General features: G+C 38.0%; 2 non-coding genes across 2 annotated transcripts; one reads left to right on the top strand and one right to left on the bottom strand.

Annotated features, from left to right (window-relative positions):
* Nucleotides 1-1,807: 1,807 nt before the first annotated feature.
* Nucleotides 1,808-1,880, bottom strand: Trnaf-gaa. The gene has a single exon. It is a non-coding gene; the product is annotated as a tRNA-Phe (tRNA).
* Nucleotides 1,881-6,781: 4,901 nt separating this feature from the next.
* Trnaf-gaa lies at nucleotides 6,782-6,854 on the top strand. Its single transcript has one exon. It is a non-coding gene; the product is annotated as a tRNA-Phe (tRNA).
* Nucleotides 6,855-7,500: the final 646 nt, after the last annotated feature.

Genomic DNA, 7,500 nt, shown 5'->3' with positions numbered 1-7,500 from the left:
CTTCCACCCATTAACACTCATCATTTCGTCTCCTCCTTCCTCATCTCCGCAGCATGAGATGAAGGATCCCCGCGCAGCCTCCCCCCCCCCCCCCGAATACCGATGCCTTCGCGAGCTTCAAAACTCGACGGATCTTCAAGCCTTTGGGAGACGGGGAGAACTGCGTCCTATAAAGTTCCAATTAATAAGGGCTTTCTAATCCAGAATTATAAATGTGTCAATAAATATGAATATCAGTTATAATACTTATTACTTTTGTTGTCTTTGTTTTTATATGTTTTTGCTGATTATTATGATAATGAGAATCTTTATTACTACAATTAACGTATAGTATATATCGAATTTTCTCGGTATATTAGCCAGAGAATTCTTAAGCACTCATATAAAGAGATGTTGTATCAAAAATACATATCATAAATAGTTGTAATAAAAGTACTACAGTTTTTTTTAAACTGTTCGGATATTTTGTACTTTGTTTTGGATAGGTATTTGATTTTTACCGTCAAATGTTATAATTTTTATTGATTTTATCTTGTTTATTTAATTATTTATTCATTATCATTATTATTTTTTTTTTTTGCTGATAATCTTTATACTTCATACTTCTTTTTCTAATTTACTTTCCTTACTTTTTTTTCCTCTATTACTTTCTCTCTCGAAATATGTATTGTGGATGTTCTGATAGCGTTTAGTTTGTCTTTAATCTCTCTCTCTTTCTCTTTTTCTGTCTCTGTATGTCTGTCTGTCTGTCAGTCTCTCTCTTTAACTGTCTCTGTCTCTGTCTCTCTCTATCTCTCTCTTTCTGCTTGTCTGCTGATTTGTCTGTCTGTCTGCCTGCCCGCCTCCCCCTCCTCTTCTTCCTCTCTCCCTTTCTCGTTTCTCTTTTTTTTTTTCTTCTTCTCTTCCCCTTTTTCTTTTTCTCCAATTTTTCTTCTCTTTCCATCCCATCCCATCCGAACTCCTCCCTCGCAAATCACAGGCTTTTTGAAGTTTTCCTGTTGTGCTGTTTGTGTTTTGCGAGAAAAGTGCATTTCCGATATCCGGCCTCTGACAAATGGATCAATATTTTTCCCCCGAAAGTGTTTTCCAAAAGTGTAATATAAGAAGATTTTATTCCGATTTCACTTCGATTTATTAGCACAAAAAAACATGAATGATAATGGAAACTTAATAACCGCAAGAAAGGGAAACAGACGAGGGTTAACGAGCGCATTTGTAAAACCAGGAAAGGGCGGAGCTTAAAAAAAAGAAAAATGGCGGTAATTTTGCCATATCCTCTTCGTCTTAAAGCTGGTAATAAGATAGAAAGAAAGATAGAAAGAAAGAAAAAAAAAAAAGAGATAGAGAAAAAGAAAGAAAAAAGCAACAACAGATAGAGAGAAAGAAAAAAGAACGCGTGGAAAAAACAATCATAAAGATAATAGATAATGATGATAATGTATTTGTTCAAGACTTTCAGATGTGAAATAAAATTAGAAAAAATAGAAAAATATGAGACATAATAATAAGAAAGGAAAACAAAAAATCAACAACAACATAAAAAGACAAACAAACAAAGTTGGGAATGTTGGTGCAAAACAATTCATTGTAAAGTTATTGCATCACGAATAAGCTCGAATTTGCGTCAGTTTCACTTCATTAAGTACAATGAAGAGAGAGAGAGAGAGAGAGAGAGAGAGAGAGAGAGAGAGAGAGAGAGAGAGAGAGAGAGAGAGAGAGAGAGAGAGAAAGAAGAAGAGAAAGAGAGAGAGAGAAAAAAAAAACTAACATAGACTGCTTCTGATGACACAAGCTTAGCCTGCAAATATGCCCAGACCCGGGATCGAACCGGGGACCTTTAGATCTTCAGTCTAACGCTCTCCCAACTGAGCTACCTAGGCTTAGAATCAGAGATTTCCAAAACCTTATTGAAATAATCGTTTTACATAACGAAGACTGGCGGATATGCACTTCTATACCTTGGGTTACATTTTCATTTTTTAAATAATAACAGTTGAAATAATATCTATGTTGTGTTTATAGGAAATATATTGTATTAAGAGGATTTTATTGAAAACTTTTTTTTTAAAAGACGTCGCCAGTAGGTTTCGCAATCAAGGAAGGAAAGTCAGTGGTAATGCAAGAGAGAGAGAGAGAGAGAAAGAAAGAGAGAGAGAGAAAGTCTGAGAGATAGAGAAAGTGTGCGAGAGAGAGAAAGTGAGAGAGAGAGAGAGAGAGAGAGAGAGAGAGAGAGAGAGAGAGAGAGAGAGAGAGAGAGAGAGAGAGAGAGAGAAATGAGAGAGAGAGAAAGTGTACGAGAGAGAAAAAGTGAGAGAGAGCGAGAGAGAAAGAAAGAGAGAGAGAGAAAGTGAGAGAGATAGAGAAAGTATGCGAGAGAGAGAAAGTGAGAGAGAGAGAGAGAGAGAGAGAGAGAGAGAGAGAGAGAGAGAGAGAGAGAGAGAGAGAGAGAGAGAGAGAGAGAGAGAGAGAAAGTGAGAGAGATAGAGAAAGTGTACGAGAGAGAAAAAGTGAGAGAGAGCGAGAGAGAAAGAAAGAGAGAGAGAGAAAGTGAGAGAGATAGAGAAAGTATGCGAGAGAGAGAAAGTGAGAGAGAGAGAGAGAGAGAGAGAGAGAGAGAGAGAGAGAGAGAGAGAGAGAGAGAGAGAGAGAGAGAGAGAGAGAAAGAGAGAGATAGAGAGAGAGAGAGAGAAAAAATAAAAAGAAAAAGAAAAAGAAAAAGGGGAAGGGGAGGGTGAAGGGAAAGGGAAAGGGAAAGGGAAAGGGAAAGAGAAAGAGAAAGGGATAAGGATAAATTAAGATAAAAATAAAAAAATAAAAATAGAGATAAAAATGAAAGGAAAAAGAGAGATGGTAAGAGAAAGAGAAAAAGAAAGAAAGAGAATGGGAAAGAGAGAACGAAAGAGAAGGAGAAAGATAGAGAAAGGGAGAGAAAGAGGGAAACAGAGAGAGGGAGAGAGAGAGAGAGAGAAAGAGAGAGAGAAAGGGAGAGAGAGAGAGAGAGAGAGAGAGAGAGAGAGAGAGAGAGAGAGAGAGAGAGAGAGAGAGAGAGAGAGAGAGAGAGAGAGAGAGAGAGAGAGAGAGAGAGAGAGAGAGAGAGAAAGGGAAAGAGAATGAGAAAGAGAAAATGAAGGGAAAGATAAAGAGAAAGAGAAAATGAAAGAGGAAGAGAGAGAGAGAAAGGAAGGGAGGGAAAGAGAAAGAGAAGGAAAAAGAAAGAGAATGGGAAAGAGAAAGAGAAAGAGAGAGAGAGTGAGATAAAGAGGATGGGAAAGAGAAAGAGAAAGAGACTGGGAAAGATAGCAAGAGAAAGGGAAAGAAAGAGAGAAAGACAAAAGTAAAGAGAGAAGGAGAATGGGAAAGAGAAAGAGAAAGAGAGAGAGAAATAGAGAAAGAGAATGGGAAAGAGAAAGAGAAAGCGAGAGAGGAAGAGAGAAAAAGAAAGGGAGAGCGAAAGGGAGAGCGAAAAAAAAGAGAAAGAGAAAGAAAAAGGGAAAAATAAAGAGAAAAAGAGAAACGGAAAGAGAACTAGAAAGCGAAAGAGAGAAAGAGAAAAAGAGAATGGGAAATAGAAAGAGAAAGAGAAAGAGAAAGAGATAATGGGAAAGAGATAGAGAATTGGAAAGAGAAAGAGAAAGAGAAATATATATATATATATATATATATATATAAAGGTAATGATAAAGGCTAAGATAAAATTAAAGATAACAATAAAGATAAGGAAAAAAAAAAGCATCCCCTATCAATAACACGTAAACGAGATGAAGAGAGAGCAGGTAATCAATAAAAAAATTATATTATCATAATGAGACCTAATTAGCTCCTTGCCCGGTCCTTCATTATCCTTCCTAATGACTTCATTAACCAGTAAAAGATATATCCTCCGCCTCAGCTTCGAACAAAGAACATTTTTTTGGCAACAGAAGAAGGAAAAGTACTTTTGAATTCCTACTTTTGGGTCGCGAATTTTGTAAAGATATTCGGGTATGTTTATTTTACTTTTTATTATTTATTTATTTTTTCTTATATTTTATTGGAGATCAGTTACATCATATTTAGTTATGATTATTAGCCATGTTACAGTCAAAACAATTTTTTTTTACTGAAGGAATTAATATTCACTGCGCCACGTAATCATGTAATATAACATATAATGTACAAATCACATAAGTATCTATTAGTTGTCAATTGCCACACATGTGTGTTGCATTTGAAAGATTGTAAGGACTGAGCTGCCACATCGATGATATAAATAATATCTGATAAGAACTATCGCTGTTGGTGGGAGGTGCATTAACGAGATTCCTCCAAGGCAACGGCGCACGTTCTCTCTCCGACTCTCTCTCTCTCTCTCTCTCTCTCTCTCTCTCTCTCTCTCTCTCTCTCTCTCTCTCTCGTTTCCAATCTTTCTTTTATTTTCTCTTAGTCTAGGCATATGCAGGAATATCTTCATCATTAACCATTACATCTCTACAGTCATAATAAACAAACTTGCTAACGTTATGTTCTCGTGGGGCGTGCAGCTCGTGTTCCTGGCAGTCTCATTGGCTGCAGGCGCGGAACATCGTCGTCAAGCCAGCTACGTCTCTCCTGTGTTGATGGCTGTCGAGGTTCAGTTGATACTGTTGGGTCCTCTCTTTTTTATCTCGATTTTCCTTGCTCTTTCTTGTATTTTATCTAAGATGTTGAGGCTAGTGATGTTTGCTCCTCCCCACGCGAGGCAGTACTCGAGTGTAGAGCGACTTTGTGCCTTCCTCTCGCCGTCCAGCAGCCAGATGATTCTTCTTAGGGATGCAAGTTTCTGCGAAGTCCTTCTGCCAAGCTTTCTATGTTGGTCGGCAATCCTCCCCCTGCAACTATCCTGTGTGGAATTTCTTATTGCAGTAACTACCGTGTATTAATTTTATTTACAGTTTGCCTGGGAGTGGTCTTTTCGGCTACACACTCCACACTTTTCCTGAGAGTGTGGAAAGTTTCTCTCGTTGGTGGCCTATGTCCCACTGGCTTCTCAAGTAAGGCTCTCTCCCCTGGGCGTTTTGGCTGGAGTATGGCCTCTGCCGAGAGGGATCCTGAGGCAGCGGTTTTCTCTTACCTGCTGTAGGCTTTGAGGATGACTGGTCGGTCTGGAGATGGTGAGTGCTTGAAGGTTCTTGAGCACGTTCTTGCGACTGGTAAGGAGTCGCTTCTCTCTTGTTCTATCTCCTTTTATCTCCGTTTCTTTCTCCCTTTCTCCCTCCCTTTTTGTTTATCAATCCTATATTTCTGTAACAGTTTCCACTTCTTTATCTCTTCCTATCATTTATTCTATACTTCTTTTAATTCCTTCTTTGCTCCTGGAAATTTCAAATTATCTAAAGAACAAAAACAAACTCATACTTTCTATAATCTTGAAATAAAGATAAAAATGCAAAACGATTTTTTTTTTTTTTTTTTTTTTTTTTTTTTTTTTTTTTTATCTCAGTCACCTTATATCTTGTACTTAAACTCCCGCTCTTATATTAATTACTTTACAGCGCGTGATTAATGGTAATTGAGAAACCGTATTATCTTTCTCGATTTGGAAACACCGAGGGAAAAAAAAAAAAAAAAAAATCTGATTTCCGCATGCGCCTTAATAATCAGAGTTGATAATGAACCTCGAATATATAATGACGTAGGGATGATAAATATGGAAGTGATCGGATAATTTGTAATAAAGATCAAGGGGAGATACAGGCGGGAGAGTTCAGATAGAGAGAGTTAGTTTGAAGAATTTTATGGATGTCGAACCGGTATTGTACTCTTAGATCCTATTAATAGATGCTCTTTTGTTTACTTTGCTTAATTCTCGATAGGATACACCCATTACGTATATGATAAGCATGTTCACCAAATTAGGACATTTCGAAAAAGGACTGCATTATTTTTTTTCTCGAAATAGCTAAAATGTTAGGTGTTTTGGCAATTCTTTCTCTTTCTTTCTTTCTTTTTCTCTCTCTTCTCTCTTCTCTCTCTCTCTCTCTCTCTCTATCCCTCACTCCGTCTCTCTATCTCTCCCTCCGTCTCTCTATACCTCCCTCCGTCTCTCTCTCTCTCTCTCTCTCTCTCTCTCTCTCTCTCTCTCTCTCTCTCTCTCTCTCTCTCTCTCTCTCTCTCTCGTTTTCGCTCTTTCTTTTATTTTCTCTTAGTCTAGGCATATGCAGGAATATCTTCATCATTAACAATTACATCTCTGCAGTCATAATAAACAAACTTCCTAACGTAATCTTATAAGATAACAGACCGTCTTATGAAACCCGCATCTTAATCCAGTGAAATGCATTTTCTCTTTTCTAAATTTTTTTTTCTTTGCATCCCAGAGCGGCCGAGCAACAAATCCTTTTCTTACAAACACGCATATAAACACACATACACGCACACACACACACACACACACATACACACATACATACACACACACACACACACACACACACACACACACACACACACACATAAACACATACACATACACACACATACACATACATATACACATAAACATTACATTATATTTCTCTCTTCTCTCTTCTGTATGTCTGCCTCTCTCTCTCTCTCTTCTCTCTCTCTCTCTCTCTCTCTCTCTCTCTCTCTCTCTCTTTCTCTCTCTCATATATATGGCGTACGGTTCGGAGTACAGAATAAAAGATACATGGCGAATACTGTAAGATAGTGCTTTATTGCACTCATACACTGTCTCGAATTAATTACATCCCCAGACGATCAGTTACCCATTTGATCATAGAAACTTTAAGGGTTCTATATCGCCTAGGTAGCTCAGTTGGGAGAGCGTTAGACTGAAGATCTAAAGGTCCCCGGTTCGATCCCGGGTCTGGGCACTTTTGAAGCAGAAAGGAGTCGACACAGCAGTACATGAAGGGGAGTTTGAGTGTCTACGTTATGTGTCTAAGAATGTGTGTCTACGTATCACTTACAAGACGCGTGATAGATCTCGTCGTATTAGAAAGCAAGAACCGATATTTTCCTTCACAAAACTGTGTACCCTTACGAATGCAATATGGACGCTTCATATATATGGGATAACTTTAGGAGGCCGCGAAAGAAGTTTACCAACCGCTCCATAAAAAAACAAAAGACATTAATACCATTACTTAGTTGTTGTGGTGTTGCGTCAGTCGTTGTTTGTTTGTTTGTTTGTTTGTTTGTTTGTGTGTGTGTGTGTATGTGTGTGTGTGTGTGTGTGTGTGTGTGTGTGTGTGTGTGTGTGTGTGTGTGTGTGTGTGTGTGTGTGTGTGTGTGTGTGTGGAATATCAGTTTAAGATCAGATGGAGAAATGTATTTTCTACTTGCTTAAACTGATTTATGCCATTATACACTTAGTCTGATGCCTCAGAAAGATATACATTCTTATATATACTCGTATCTACAGACATATACGCATCCTATTTCACCCTAATAGTCCTAATATCCTGCATTACCTTATATGGGAGGGAGAACGGACATTACCTTATATGGGAGGGAGAC

The sequence above is a fragment of the Penaeus chinensis genome, chromosome 7 (genome assembly GCF_019202785.1).
Source record: "Penaeus chinensis breed Huanghai No. 1 chromosome 7, ASM1920278v2, whole genome shotgun sequence".
Lineage (NCBI taxonomy): Eukaryota > Metazoa > Arthropoda > Malacostraca > Decapoda > Penaeidae > Penaeus > Penaeus chinensis.
This window is presented reverse-complemented; position numbering and strand designations above follow the sequence as displayed.